The following is a 17,304-nucleotide window of genomic DNA, read 5'->3' as shown; positions in this document are numbered from 1 at the left end:
GCATGTTTTTATATACTATCAATGAATAATCTAAAATCAAGAAAACAACTCCACCTACAAAATAATCAAAAATAATAAAATATGTAGGGGATGCTTGGGTAGCTCAGTTAGTTAAGCAGCTGCTTTTAGCTCAAGCCATGATCTCAGGGTCCTGGCATGGAGCTAAGTGTCACTGCATTCTCTGCTCAGTGGGGATCATGCTTCTCCCTCTCCCTCTGTCTGTTGCTACCCCTGCTTGTGCTCTCTTTGTCAAATAAGTAAATAAAATCTTTTAAAAAATAAAAGTAAAATAAAAGTATTTAGGAAATCTTTCACCAAGAAGTGAAAGATTTGTACACTGAAAATTATAAAAAAGGAAAAGACTGAAATTAAGGAGGACCTAATTAAGTAGGAAGACATCACAGGTTGATAGATTAAAATTGTTAAAACGGCAATACTTGTCAAAATATTCTACTGGATTCAATGCAATCTCAATAAAAACTGTAGTTGCCTTTTATGTAGAAGTGGAAAAACCTATCCTTAAAACCATACCAAATCTGAAGGGGCTGTAAATCACTAAAAACAACATTGAGAAAGAAAAACAAAGTTGAAGAAAATAAATTTTTATTTTTAATCTTATTACAAGGCTACAATAATTGAAGAGGGTAATACTGGAATAAGGACAAACATATAAATAAATGGAATAGAATTGAGGGTCCAGAAATAAACCCAACATCTATGGTCAATAAATTTTGACAAAATGTCAAGAAAATTCTATTTGGAAAGTGAGATCCTTTCAGAAAATAGTGCTAGAACAACTGGATAAGCACCTGGCAAAGAATGATTTTGGACTTCTTCCTCAATCTGTATATAAAATTATAAAGCTATTAGACTAAAACATTGGGGTTATACTATCATGACCTCAGGTTTGACAATAGATTCTTAGGTTGGACACCAAAAATACAAACAAAAGAAAAAAAATAGAGAAATTGACTTCATGAAAATTAAAAACTTTTGGGCATCAAATGACATTACCAAGAAAATAAAAAATTACTCAAAGAATGGGAGAAAATATTTGCAAATCCCATATCTGATAAAGATTTAATTTCTAGAACACATAAAAAAATACAACACAAAAACAAAAAGACAACTCAATCAAAAAAGGGCAATGGATTTAACTAGACATTTCTCCAAAGATGGGGCCAAAAACACATGAAAATATATTCAACTTCATTAGTCTTTAATAAAATGCAAATCAAAGCTACAATGAGAAACCACTTCACACTTTCTAGGATGGATATAGGTCATATGAGCTACACTATCAAAAGAGACACGGTAAAATGCTACAAAGTCTAAAAGCTCTATCACAAAGCTCAGACAACTGAGGTCTTTCTCCTGAGCATCAAATACCTGCCATGTGCAAGGTTGGCAATAATATGGACATGGGCAGAGCACCCAGTGGAACACAGTTATCAGAGCCTGTGGGTAAAAGTGTATCGAGTTCTGTGGGGAGGGTGTGTCCAGAGACAGGGTGTCATTTTCTTCCTGAGAAGCAGTTATACCAGCCATCTGCAATCTAGACTCATTGCTGGAGAATCAATCTGTGTTACAAAGCCTCCCTTCCTATTTTCAAGATCACAATTTCTTTAAATTCTTTTATACTGTTTAATAGAACAAGTTAGAAATTCCTACTTTCTTCCACTCTTTCCCATACAGAACTTTCATTCTCTACTCTGAACAAGTCATGATTGGTCTTGATCTCTTACTTGTTGGAAAGAGTCCTTATGACTAACAATCTTCACATCCTGGCACATGCTATGATGACTAGGACTTAGTAAGTACCCAATACATATTAATAGATTGTTATTAATATTAGATTGTTAATTTGAGTACATCTTATTTTTCTTTTCAAAATCTGTTTCCCAAAGATAGCCAGTCAACAAATTACTGACTGCAAATATTTAATAAGGTATTCAGCTGATGCTTTAAGGATTTCAAAGATGGACTTCCACTTTAGGGGATTGTTTAAAAAATCTAAAAATACAGCTAAATTATTAGATAAATTTTAATTTTGTCAAAAAGAAAAGATAACTGCCATGAAATGCTTTAAACCACAAACTGGGTCAATAACAAAAAAACATTAGAAGAGACTATTATAGCATATAAGCAAGTAAAATTCAAATGTGAAGGGGTTCTATTATAACTGTTTTGTAATGTGACTTAAATGTGTAGCTAATAGTTGCTATTGAAAATGCTAGAGAAAGACTAGAGTTCACTTCAAAAAGAAAACCTGAGCCTTAAAGGACTGGTGTGATGAGATAAAAATACAGAATGGGAAAACATTCTAGGTGAGGGAATGAACAAAAATTCTAAACAGATAAACTATGTATAGTCAGAATATATATATATATATATATATATATGTATATATATATTTATATATATACATACACACATACATATTTTATATATAGATATATATATCTATATATAAAAATATATCTATATATAAAATGTATGGTTGGAAAATAAGATATAATAGAGCAAATAAAGGATTCCTCAAAAGTCTGTATCTTAGAAACATCCCCTTTTCTAATTATTATGGCCAAAATTAGTATCTTAAGAGGATTTGCTGATGAAGAATCTCTTCCAGGGAACCATCCTTGCTGGCAAATGAGCTGAGGGACCAACAGGACTAGCTAATTTGGGCCAATGGGAAAATGACAGAATTGGCAAATTCCTTAATTCCCTTCCTTGCAGGACAAAACTCAAGGGGTTAGATGAAAAATACAGAGTGTCTTCCTGATGAAAATCCTTAACCAGTGAATTTGTCAGAAAGTTGGGGATGAGTGATGGCTCCAATGATGGTTACTCCTTCCCCAGTGACCCAAAGAATCACCAGTCCTAAGCTCCTTGTCTGGATTGGGGTGCAGTAAGGAGAAAAGGTGTCCTGAGGGGAAGGCATAAAATATCTAAATAACCAGGCCAAGCAGGGAAGCAGGTGTTAGGGGCTGAATTGTGTCCCCTGAACCCCACAAATTAATACATTGAAGTCTTTACCCCCAGTATCTCAGTCCCCAAAATGTGATTATATTTGGAGAGTTGGTCTTGAAAGAGGTAAATTAAGTTAAAATGAGGTCATTAGGGAAGGCTTTAATCCAATTTGACTGATGCCTTTATAAGAAAAGGAGATTAAAAAAAAAAAAAAGACACACACAAGAAAGACCATGTGAACACACAAGGAGAAGGCAGCTATCTACAAACCAAAAAGAGAGACCTGGAAGACATCAACGCCATTGACACTCTGATCTTGGACTTCTAGCTTCCAGAACTGTAAGAAAATAAATTTCTGTAGTGTGAGCCACCCAGCCTGTGGTACCTTGCTATGGTACCACAGCAAGACCCCAAAAAAGGGCCTTGATATAGAGTCTGATCACACCCACTAGAAGAACTAGAAGTAGGTTGATTCAAGACACCAATAAAGTCAAGAGCTTCCAAAAAATTTCATTTACATCTCTACATTTATTTACTCAAGGCTTGTATAGCAGAGTGTCAAACCTTCTCTGAGAGCAAAGCGGGACAGACACCAACCTCTAAGAAGTGTCTGTCACACAGAGGACATGGTAAATGGAAGATACATACAATTGAAGGTAGAAATTGGAAGTGAGCTAAATTGCTCTACATAAGGAAGGAATGACCTGTGAGAAGCCTGAAGACAAGTTTTCAGGTAAGTCAGAAGTCTGGGAAGCCTAGGCCAAAAAGAGGAGGGTGAGAAAGAGGAAACAAGAGGTGAGAGGAAGAGAAAGCTGGAGAGGCAATCTGTGGCGAGCCTTCAGCTGAACCTACCTCCCTACTCCAGATTTCCTAAGAAATTGCTCTACAGGCCTTGATGAGTGGATTTGTCTTTGAGACTAAGGAAAAATGTTGCACCAGTTGGCAAATTTGAGCTGGCAAAAACAAAGACTGGGGAATGATTCAAAATGTGACCTCCACAGTGAGGATTACCAGGGAAAGAAAAAGGGATTATAAGGCACAGGTGTTGAACAGGTGGAATTGAGCAAAATTGTGGATCTGGACAAATATGTGGATTTCTTCTATAGTGCGGATCCAGGTGAGAGTCAGACATGGACATTGGGTGTTGGCATGGAAACCTGAGCTGCTTTCTCAGAGAATTCCATTTGTTTTGTGATCATGATCCTCAGGAGAGCCTTAGCTGTCACACCTTAGCTATCAGCATGGGAAGGCCCCAAGGATGCCACTTCCAGAGCAAATGTCACAGAACTCATTGGCCAGTATCATGAAAAACAACACTTTCATTGATAGAATTCAGAACTTTTTTCCTCTCTTACCCTCCCTTTCCTATCTTAAATAACTAAATAAACTAAAAAAGAAAGAAAACTTTGCATAGCACTGGGGAGGAAGCAATATTGCTAATAGCCCATCCAGGACTGTAGCAGGTGCTACTCTCCACCATAGACCCCAGCACAGCCTCGGCTGCCGGCAGCTATAGGGCTTTGGAGGTGGTGCCCAGAAAAGGCCAATGCCCAACAGAATAATGGTGGCATGCAGACATCAACAGTGCCTGCTTGTATTGCAGAAATGCCCATGCCCTTCAGAGCAGCAGTGACCCCAACAGGAGAAAAAATTGATAGGGCAAAGATGATGGAGCAGAGCTACTTTGAGAATGGCACTGTGGTTGCAGTCACAGCATCTGGCTTCTGGTGGTGCCCAAAGGAACAGGAAGCTTACCCTGCCTGCAGGCTTGAGGAATAAGAGCAGCGGAAAGGAAGAACTATACATGCAAGCAGGGTGCCAATGGTTCCCAGTGGAAGTGACTTGTTTAGGGCAAGACTGAAACACCCTCTGGGGACTCCCGGAAATACTTGGGTGGGGTAAGTGCTTTGCAAGGGGCTGGGGTCCTGTGTAATTCATGTGAGGGCAGGAGGCAGTGAGATTCTAGTTATTAATGTTAATGTGATCTCATTTGCTTCCATAGGCTAGTGTGGCCTGAGGAAATTTTGGTTCTGTTGTGTGTAATGGGGAGTTTCTGACTTTTAAAAGAAAAAGAGTGGTATAATGAAAGTAATGTTTTTAGAAAGATTAAATTCCAATTTATGAGGAAAGAGAAATGACTTTACAGTAGGAAAACATTAGTTACATTGCTTTAAAAATTGAGGGAAAAAATCATTGTAGGTTTTAAACAAAGCTATCCCATTTAACATGCTAATTTACATACATACCTCCAAGAAAAAGAAAAATACCCAAAACTTTGGAATAACTCACAGAGTCTACAAAGCTACTGCTAATTAAGGTTCTTAGAAGCTCTTTAGCTTGAAACAAAGGTAGCATGGTTTGACTTCTAGTTTGTGTTAACACCTTTGAATAAATTGCTGACATCTTGCCCTCAAGTATTGGTTCATGCTCCTTGATCTGGTTTCTGAATCTTGTAATTTATACACAACATACAAAGCTTCTCTACAAGCTGTATAAGTGGAGAGAAATGACTCTCGTTTGGATAGAATGGGCCAAACAAGACAATTGATGACTAAATCATTTAGCCAGGCCCAAACACTTCTGTTTCACCATCTTAGATCAGTTACTGATGCTCTTTCTGTCTCATCTTTTCTACATGTGAAATAAAAACGTCTAGATGATCATTAGTCCTTCCCTCCTTAAAATTATATAATTCTAGAAAAAATTGCCATACAATTTTTTGAGAATCACTTCTTTTTCCCATATTGACTAAATGCTCACGTACTTTTCTCTCAGGCCAGATTGAAAAGATTCAGAATTTCTCTTTAATCTAAGCAAAATTGCTCTATCTTTCAAAAAAGGCAGATGACAGCTTTTGCTCTTAGAAAAGGGAGCAGAATGGAAGCAAGTAGTAACTCCAGCCTAAATGAAAGCTTCATTAGGAAAAATGAACTAATCAGCGTCCTCTGAGGAAAATTCATCTGTTCAGAAGGGCATAGCCTCTGCCGCTACAGATCCTTAACATAATTTATATTATTATTAAGATTGCTACATAAATATATATACATATATATTTATATTTATATATTTGGAACACAGCTAATGGACCATATTTTACTACTTAGTATTATTTCTATCAGGAATTACTAGCTATTGTGATATTACATTTGAATATGGATGAGATAACATATTCAAGCAAATATTATGTGCACTGTGGTGCCAGGAATATGAAATAAACTCATGAAACAGAACCTTCTGCAGAGTTCCACATTCTGTGGTGAGTCAATCAGTAGGACACAATAGCAGGGTTGAAAGATCAGTTCAAGTCTCACCCAATAGCAGTTTTTTTGCATTAAAAAAAATCAGAAAGGCGTCCATTAATCCAAGTTAAGACATAGCTGAAGAAAAATTCGGTATACAGAAGTAGGAAATAAAAATATTTATGAATTATTATTTGGTTTGTCAAATCCTTGAAATCAAACCTTAAACAGCACAGGATTTCACAGAATCTCAGAGAGTATGCTTAAGAAAGAGGAAGAGAAGGAAGGAAGGAAGGAAAAGGCAGGAACAATTGTGAAAAATGTGGCTATCAAAAGACATTATACAGGGTACCTGGGTGGCTCAGTTCATTAAGTATCAGACTTTTGATTTCTGCTCAGCCCTGCACCAGGCTCTGTGCTGAGTGCGGAGTCTGCTTGAGATTCTCTCTCCCTGTCGTCTGCCCAGCCCCTTCCCCACATGCCCTCTCTTTCTCTCTCTCTCAACTAAATACATAAATCTTCTTTAAAAATTAACATCATACAGTAGTAGTATACAAGTAAATTTGTTCTGTTTCACGCGTAATTTATTTTGATTATTAACAGTTTTATATAGATACATACTGATGTAAAATAAAATGCAAGTGTTTAATATATACAATATGATATTTTGACATGTGTATATACTCACAAATCAATCACCGGAACAAGACAGTGAATATTCCCATCACACTCAAAAGCTTCCTTGTGGCCCTTTGTAATCCCTCCACCTGCCCTCCTTCCCACCCCCACAGGCAGGCCACAAGCAATGAGCTTCCTATCACAATAGATTAGTTTGCATTTTCTAGGCCTTATAGTTGTGTAAATAGTATTCCTTTGTGTGGCCACACTATAATTTGTTTATGCATTCACCTATTTATGGACTTTGGGTTATATCCAATTTGGGGCTATTAGAAATAAAGATGTTACCATTTGTGTACAAATCCCTTTTTTAAGGTATACAAACTTTATCTTGGATAAATATCTAAGAGTTGAATATGGCTTATAGAGTAGGTGGCTGTTAGCATTTTAAGAAATTAATTTTTCCAAAATGGATGTAACATTTAAAATTTCTACCAGCTGAAAATGAGAGCTCCCAATGCTACATGTACTTGTCAATACTTGGTACATTAGTCTTTTTACACATTCTAAGCAGTGTGCAATGGTATTTTTTTATTATTATGTTCAGTTAGCCATTGTATAGTACATAATTAGTCCTTGATGCAGTGTTCAAATAATTTAATCATGGTTTAAATAGATGATAAACTTTATTGAATGCAGGAAATAATTTTCTAAGTAATTTCCTAGAAAATTACAGGAGAAATGGAAGCAAAAAAAGAAACAATATTTATTGAAGTCCACTATGGCTTTGACTGTTTATCAACCTTTGCAACTAGTGATTACAAATCCTTTTAAAATGAAACATTTTAACAGAGAACAGTATGAGAAAAATTATAGGAAACCACACCTTAGGACCAAAGAGCCACATGAGTAAATGCAGATATAGGTAAAGACAACAAATTTCTGATAGGTGGAGAGACAAAAATCAAAATCTTAGGTTAGTTTTTTTTTCCTTAAAATTAAGAAGTATTACAGACAATTAAAAGCAAGCAGAAGAGGCCAGTGTTAAAAAAAAAAAATCTTTTGAAACAACATTAAGCTGTTACTAAAGAAAAAAATAATAAAGTAGTTGGCACAGATCAGACAAATATTCAATGAAAAGAGGAGGGATTAATTTCCTCCGCCTTCATTACTTTCTCTTTCTTTATTGAAGATGATCTTTTGTCCTCTGGGTAATTAAAGAAAGATCAATGGCAACATGGAAGGCAATAGACCAGATGCAAAGACTGTAACCAAATTAAAAGCAAAAAATAAAAAACAAAAAACAGCAGTCAAAAGAATCACTTTTAAAAAGTCTTCACAAAGTATTAATGAAGCAAACATTTAGAGTTAATTATATCGGCAATAGTGGAATCAAAAACATGTAGTCACACCAAGTTTGTGTGGAAAGTAGAACTTATGATACACACACACACACACACACACGCACACACAAAGGAGAAAAGAAGCAAAACACATAGAGGAGAAAATATGGATGATTTAATATAACTAAAAAGTGTTCTCTTAATCATGTCATTTATTTTATTATACCATTTTAGAGTAATCTAGTTTATTCCTAATAACTCTTTAATGATAATAAAATTATTTCTTTTTTTATATTGCAAAACATATTTTTGTTGAACAAACAGCTTATCTGTAAAACAGATAAGCTACAACAGCTATATATTTATCAGGCTTGGCTAGGTTGTGCCACGGTAAAAAAAAAAAAAATTCCCAAATTCCAGGAGTTTAAAATAAATAAACAGAAAGGTCTTATTTTTCCTCACTTATGCAATATTGCCTGTTGTGAGTTGTTACATAAGGCTTCTTAAGCTGCCATAACAAAATCTCATGGTCTGGGTCGTGTAAATAACAGAAATTTGTTTTCTCACAAGTCTGGAGATTCTTCTGAGGCCCTCTTACTAGCTTGTAGACAGCTACCATCTCACTGTGCCTTCACCACCATATTTCATATATGGAATTGATATTTAATCAGCATTTGTGTGAGCAAGGGAAGAGAGAGAAAGTCTGGTTCTCTTCCTCTTCTTATAAGGACACTATTTCTATCAAATAAGGGCCCCACCCTTATGATCTCACTTAATTTTAACTACCTCCCTGGAGGCGCTGTCTCTAAATATAGTCACATTGTGGGTTAGGGCTCCAACATAAGAATTTGGGGGTGGGGGACAAAATTTAGCCCATAACAGTTGTCTTGAAAGTCACATGACAATGCCTAACTTCAATAGGGAGGGAGAGAGGCAGTCCCATCATGTTCCTAGAAAGGAGAAAACTGGAATGCTGAAAAAATATCACAAATGAATATTAAACTGTGCATAATTTTCTATTGTATCATTATTTTTATAAGTAATATATTGATAATACTAAGATAAAGATCATTATGTGAAATTTTCCAAAATATATTCTTCTAGTATGAGTTCTTCAAGAAAAATTCTTAGAAGTGGTAAAGATGTATTAAACAGGTTGGAACATTGGGACACCTGGGTGGCTCAGTCAGTTAAGATGCTGCCTTAGGCTCAGGTTATGATCCCAGGGTCCTGGGATTGAGTCCCACATGGAGCTCCTTGCTCTGCGGGGAGTCTGCTTCTCTCACTGTCTCTGCCTGCCACTCTGCCTGCTTGTGCTTTCTCTTTCTCTAACAAATAATTAATTAATTAAAAAACAAAAACAAAAACAAAAAACAGGTTGGAACGTTTTGAGCATTTTTTTGTGTTCTGGTAAATTTTCTTCCTGAAAAATATTATATATCATCCCAATTCCTTAAATCCTTGCAAATAATAGAGATTATTATTAAAGAATAAAAAATGGAGGACAAGAAGAAAAAAGAATTAAAACTTTTTCCAGGCATACTGTCCCAAAACACCATTTCATTGGTTTAATTTGACTTAATTTTTTTAACAACAAGGCATATTATTCTTTTTTGTATTACTATATTTTTCTCGCATATATTTTTGATGACATGGGAAATGTAGTCACTATTTTGGTTATTTTCTTTTTTCTCAGAGATGCTTTTGCCATTCAGTTACAGACATTCTACCCATCTTAAGTTATTCATTACGTTGAGGAAGAACTCTAACTTCTAATATGTATAAAAGACTGTACATGCATGCTGGTCGAAGAGTTCATATATGGAATTGATATTTAATCAGCACTTTATCCTGACAAAGTTCTAAAGATCAAAGTTAAAAAGTAGATGCAAAATTGTCTTTCTCTGAGCCTGTTTTTAACATCAATCAAAAACTCATGTAACACCATCTGAAAGAGCATATCTGTCATATGAGAAAGAATGCAAACTTTTTCCAAAAATAATATTAGAATCTGACAGATGAATAAACGTCTCTGATCTTCACCATTGCTTCTTTATCTCTTTATCTCATCAGAGGTCTTAGAGGCAAAAAGCCCCCAAGAAGGTACAAGTCCATGAACCAAGCAAGTGCTGAACTTCCTCCTGGCTCTCCTGTGCTCCCAACATCTTCAGCTGGATGTGAGCTCTTGCCTCAAGCTATTTACACCATGATCAGGCTAGTAATTAGCAAAATGTTTAATATAATATAGAAGCAATTAGGAGGTGATAACATGCAATTAAGATGTGTTTTCAGATTAAAGATTTTATAGTGCTCTTTTTCTTGAAAAGATAAAGTGCCTATCTCAAAATGTCAAACTGCAGTGATTTAATCTGAATTATTTTCAATTAATATGCATGTATTCTTGCGATGTGTTCACCGTTGTTATTGACATTGATAAATTAAGCTCATCCCAGCTGAATTTATCCTTGAGTCGCTCTATATTTCCTGAATGTCAGCTCTTCGTTCGTATTTTTTTCTTTGCCTACAAGCTGTGCGTGATCTAGCTCTAAGTCCCTTGATTCATCCCTGGGATTACAGTGATGTGTCAGTCTGGAGGAACAATAATCTGAAAGGGCATTGTTATAAATAGAGTGTTAGAATATAATTGTTTGTCATGTCATTTCTCCTCTTTAAATTCCCTTGAGTCCTGTTGAAGTAATTTAGACAGCTAAGATGACAAGAGTCTTGAGACTGTACTTATAGAGTTGTCCAACACATCTTTAGCCTATTCTGCCTTTTGAGACCATCTTGCCTGCAAAGTAGGAAATGCAAACATCAAATGAGTTTTGACTACAGTGTGGATTTAATTTGAGAGTTTACATAGGCCACTCTCTGTACAATACAAGCATTATGTCTCCTAATTCTTCTGTACTTGTTGGGACAATGGCTATTAAATGCCATTTAAAATTAATTAGAAATTGTCATGAGTGAGCACAGCAGCTATTGAAGATAACTTAGAGGAATTAAATATTTAATGTGTAGGAGGGTTTTTTTGATTTTGTTTTTTGTTCTGTAAAGACAATGTACAGATAAATGGCTTGGGAGTAAGAGATTTAATTTTTTGGCTAAAAGAACTGACCACAGCTATTATTTTCTACCAACTTTTCCATTTGTAAATTAAGAATTATATTAATGATTATAGCAGTAATCTATATGCCTTATAATATAAAATTGATTAATCAGAAACAAATATAATATTTCTTTCTAAACAAAATGTAGAGAAATGCCTCAAATTTGAGAATTATTTTATTAAGAAGCACTTCAATCTACATTTGGTTTAGCACTTAAAGTTTTACAAATTATGAAAAGTGTGATTTAAGAAGCAATAGTTCATAGAGTAATGAGTATGCCTTATACCAGGGTGGATTTACAAATGTATTTATTGGCCCTAGTAAACAAACACTTGTTTTAGATTTGACTAATTTGTTTTTACATGTTCAAGTTCACTAAAATGAAGAAAATCAATATTTGATTAATTTTATTAAAAGTAACAAAACTTGTTTATATTTATAAAGAAAGAATTTAACATTTATTTACTTGGTAGGCTCTGTGAGTTTGACGTTATCAATGATTGTGGTCCATAGTCTTTAAAGAAGGATGCATCCACCTGGAGAACCTAGACCATCTCTTTAGATGTGAAAACAAAAGATTTAAACTTTAAGTTATATTTACATTTCATCTATAAATAAGACATATATTAAACTTTACTAATATCTAATATGCCAATGACATCCTGTCCTCACACCATCCCACGTTAAGAGCCCACACAGAGACCATATGCAAGTACAATGTGTCCTAGAGCAAGAGAGGGATTCATAGCATGGAAGTATTAACAGAGGAATCAAGGCTTTTGTTTGCTTTTGTTGTATTCCACACAGTGCATAGTTAAGTGGATTTGTGGACTTCATTATTTAGTTTTAATTAGCCAGCCCTCAAAACTGACAGTGACTTTATAAGATTCCTGCAAAGAAAATGCTGCTGAACATACTCATCCTGCAAGTGTGAGTGAATTTCAACAAAAACCTTTGTATAATTGGAGATAGGATTGAAAAATTAACATTCTAATTTAGGAAGAGAGACCAATAATGCACTTCCTGCATTTGGGACTACTTGTCTTTGAGAAGTCTCTCTTTCAGTGGTGACAATCCTTAAACAGGTATCAAAATAAATTGAACTTAAAACTTGTGCTTTAATGAGTAATAATAATTGGGATTCCTTCTATCAAATACTATTTCAGTGATAGAGATAAGATGTGTAACATTAATAAATAAAGTAAATATTTTCAAGTTTTGTTTATCTAGATGAATTTCATTTTAACTTTGAGCTTACTGTATGTATTCACAGAATAAATATCATATACAGCAATAAAATAGATTAGCTCAAAGATAAGGATTCATATTAAAACTAAATAATCATTTGGCAAGCATTTGGCCAGTCAAGCAAAGTAATGCTTGATAAAAAGTTTAGAGACCATTGCTATAGACAGTGAGTCCTTTGCCCATTCAATATACTGAAGGTTATAAAGTGCGTTTAAGCATATATGTAAGCTAAATACACACATGTATGTAACTATATACTTCTGAACCTATATATGAGACTGTGTAAAATTGTGCTTTCATTAAGTACACTTTTATTAAATATCAAGATACTGTACTAAGTGCAGGATAGAAAATATGTGAAGAGTTTTGCCTTCAAAGGAGTCACAGTGTGAAATGCTTATATGTTTGCTGCAAAATTACTTGAAGGAAGTGTGTGATGGAGAGGTCATAGGTAATGAAAATCACATAGAGAAAAATACCTAATAATTATCCTATGGTAGGACGTAAACATTTTTCTGTATAAATTATAATAATAAATCATTTTGTATACCTAGAAAATACCCTTATTATCATAAAAATATATGTATGTACAAAAACAATAGTTTAACTCTATGCAATTGATATCTTTGCAGATCCAAAATTATTATTGGTGATTTATGGACATTAAATAATCACAGAATAAAATTTCTTTATTTTAGATAGACTCCATTTCTTTCTAAAACTGTAAATGCCTAGAACAATGCCTTGTTCATGGTGGGGGCACAATGAATATTTGTTAATAAACTCCAGTATTAACACAGCTCTTCTCACACATCATTATCACCCAGCCACGCCAACCACCTTCTTCCCTCTCTCAACCTCTTCTTTAGAGTATCTATTCCTTGCTGGCCACAGTTGGTGAACAGCTGATAAGCTGCCCAGTTTAATTCTTCCCTGAAATGAGAAACTGGCAATCCAGAGCAGACAGGCACAAAGCATCAACTCAAGCTTGCTGACATTTCTGGGGACCCAGACCCAGGCTGAGGTTGTGATGCTCTTGGTTTTTGTAACTGTTGCTTTGTGAATTCTGATAAATAACATCTTGGGTAAGCCAACTTACCTAGATATTAGGCCCATGCTTTGCTTCAGACTAAATGAGACTAGACATCCAAAGACAGAGAATAGCCATTCAGGCTCTAGTTATTTGATTTTTAACCTTCAAAGAATGATGTTCTAGTGTAAGCACATTTCTCCATGGCTGATCAAATTAGACATTACTGCAAAATTTGATTGAGCTGGTTTTCTATTTTCAGAAAATTTCTTGTATGGTTTTTACTGCCCAAGGGGAATGTGAATAAATACTGTATCTGATGTATATGTCTACTTTTTCCATTTTTTCTCATTCTGCAATGTACCTAGGGGTAGCCTTTAGAAAGACATACCAATCAATAAATTGTGTTGGCAAAATGGTAAAGAATATTGATCCATTTAAATGAAAACACCTAAATAGACTTACTTATATAAAAAGTTCCAGTATTTAAAAAAATTTAATATAAATTTTGTGGACTTGGAAAACAATTTCTTGAATTCAATCAGATCAATAAAGCATTGCTAAAAATTCCAATATTTATTTATTAATTTTTTTCAGAATTGGCAAAACATATTCTTTTAAGTTTCTTTATATCAATAAATAAGAATGTTTTATCTACATGTCAAAACATGAATGCTTTATCTACAAATGATTTCATGTATTTAAAAGGTTTATATTTAATATAAATGCCTCAACAGAATAAAATTTCCCCCATTAATTATTATAAAATAAGAAAGCATGTTCAGAGCCTAATATTTAAGAAACACCCTACACAGCTCATTTTATTTTTTGTATTTCATTTTAAACAATCTAACCATGTGATGGCATAGGAAAATTGCCATTACTTTTATCAGAGAAACAGCACCCATCAAATGCTAAAGCCACAGTTTCTAATATTTGTATAATTTGAAGATAATTTCTCAGCTACTGCCATATGTGAACCTGATCATAAAATAGTACCCATCCCTTAGTTAGTATTCTGAATGTTATCAAAATTATAAGTAAGCTACTGGCATTTAGGATAGACTAACAGTTTAAATTTTATGTTTGTTTATTTTTAGCCAGTCAGTAAAGAGTTAAGTTGCTTTCTACACTAGTCAGTGTTTGTAGCTCTCTGTGCTTAAACAAAACAGCTAGACAATAATACTGATCTTTCCAAAATAAAGTTATTCATATATATATTATATATATATATATATTATATATATATTCATAATGTTTGGGAACACGCACCTCTTTAAAACCATGAAATGTTTCAGTTCATCAGTAACTAAGCTAAGAATCTGCGATGAAGCCTTTTAAAATCCTCCTGATCAAATTTAATTCTACTGGGTGATATAAAGGACCCATTTACATTTCCAAACCTTTAAGGAAAATTGAAAGAAGAGTTTTAACAACTGTGCAGTTTGGTTACAATTGTTTGCTAATAAAAGACTGATTTTATTTCAGAGCAAGTAAAAATTACCGATAGCAGCAATGCCCCAACTAACACACAGACTTCATTATGTTCTACCTAGATGTATGCATGTGTTTATAAAATGTGGGCTCTCTGCTTTACAATACGTAGAATAACTAACTAATTTTGAAAATCCAATCTTAAAACCTAATTCAAGGGGAAAACCTCTCAACCTGACAAAAGGAATTATTGCCGGAGATTAAACTGCTTGATGTTCTTCATTGTTCTAGTTGAGTCAGGAGGGAATATTAATTGAGATGTGCCATGGATTCCAGTGTGTGTTCCATAGTGTTTCACAGGTTTCCTGGTGGTCCTTCCAACAGGAATAGCATAAATGAGTGGAATAAGACGGATCATTCTGAACCACAGTAGTTAAGCCATTGTTCTGTTTGGCACAAAAGGTAATGGTTGGTTGATTTGCTTTATTTCTGTGCTGTTCTGATTTTTCCCCCATACACCCTAATCTCTACCACTTCCTCTGTGAGTCATCAGCAGCTGTACCCAGTGAGACCACGGGAACTGGCTCCTGGAAAAGAGCTCTAATGGAGCTATTACTCAAGTTCAATTCTCTTTAAGTCGGGTAAGAACTGTGAGTTACAAGGAGATAGGAAAAAAGAATTATTTTGCATTTTTTTTTTTTTTTTTTTGCTTTGAAGAGCCTCCAAATCATACTGACCTAGTTATATTTCTGTGAAGATACATGATAGATATATTTATCCCAGTAGTTCTTAGGAACAAACAAAAAAAAAGTAAGAATATTTTACATTATTACCCACAGAAATTTAATGATTTTTGCTGGAGATTTTTATTTATTGGTTTTGTTTTGTAGTAGTTTATTTTCTTTTGCAAATTCCAAAAGCAGAATTTAGTACTTTTCTTCCCACATGGAATCCATCCAACAGTTTTTGCTTGTCTACATCTGATACAGTTACTATTATAACCTCCGTTAAACATAAACATCCTTGTTTTCTCACCACACAAGGGAATCATGAATCAGATTCACAAAGAACAGCTTGATTTGTAGTTGTTTTTTCTCCATTCTCTTTGAAAAAATGTAGCATGGCATCAGGCTTTGATATGAGAGAGTTCCCACAGACTGCAGGCAAAATCTCTCTGGCTGTTTACCTAAATCAGAAATTAGGCCAGAGAGTTTACTAAAGAGGAAGTAGTTGGGTGCACCTGTAACTGTGGCCATGGTGTTGAGCTATTAATATTTAGCCAGACTCTGAATACGAAAGCCCAGATCTTAGGCTTTATTGTTCTTTAACTTCTTGCGTGGAATCTCAGATTCCTTCAAGTAAAACAAGATATTTTTGAAATGCTAAGAATTATTAAAGAAAGCTTATGATTTAATACATTTTTCCTAGAAGTGATATAAAGGAAATTTGCAGGAAATACAACAACCACAGATGATAGTGTACTTCACTGACTGGAAGCATGAGGAAATAAGATGAGATCTTTGAAGGCAATTATATAAGTAGAGAGTATGCATTGCTGGAGAACCTCTCCCCACCATGAACTCTCAAGCCATACAGACTTACCTTCTTTCATTAATTCTCACTTAAGGCACCCAGTATCTTTTTGCTGCCAGTCTCCATAATACTACGTGTTGACCAGAAGGCTCCATCTATTGTACCCAACCCACCATTCATCTCTCAAAGGTCATGATTCCTTAAACTCTTTTAGTCATTCTTCCCCTACCTTACATACTTCAATGCTAAAATCGTTGAAAAAGATTTAATAATTTGCCCTACTTAGAATTTTTTTCAGCCAACAAAAGACTCCAGGAGTTTTTAAAAGGGCAGTATAAATTCTCTCATACATCTGCATTTAAAATCTATTTTCCCTGAAGAGGATTAAGCCTAAATTACTTTGTCGGTAAGAAAATTACTTTTTTAGCCTTAGTTATATGAGGAATTGGGAAGTTTTAAATATCGTATATGTTAGTATTAATCCATTCAAAAAGTGTATTTTTAGTACCACAGAAATGCCTGCCAAAACGTAATGTTTCTTTTCCAGAGAATTTTAATTATCTCTATTTAAATTTAAAGAAAATCTTTGGGGAGTTGAGAAATATTAAGGGATTTAAAGACTCAATGTTTATAAATCCTACATCAGTCTTCAGCAATAGGTAGCTTTAAAAGTAACCATTGGAGGTCTTGAAAATAACTGGTTTTTTAATATGTGTGTTTTAAATTTTATGACATTGTCAGATATTTTAAGAGTCATGATTACATACTAGATAACA

The sequence above is a fragment of the Mustela nigripes genome, chromosome 2, assembly GCF_022355385.1.
Source record: "Mustela nigripes isolate SB6536 chromosome 2, MUSNIG.SB6536, whole genome shotgun sequence".
In the NCBI taxonomy this organism is placed as follows: Eukaryota; Metazoa; Chordata; class Mammalia; order Carnivora; family Mustelidae; genus Mustela; species Mustela nigripes.
This window is presented reverse-complemented; position numbering follows the sequence as displayed.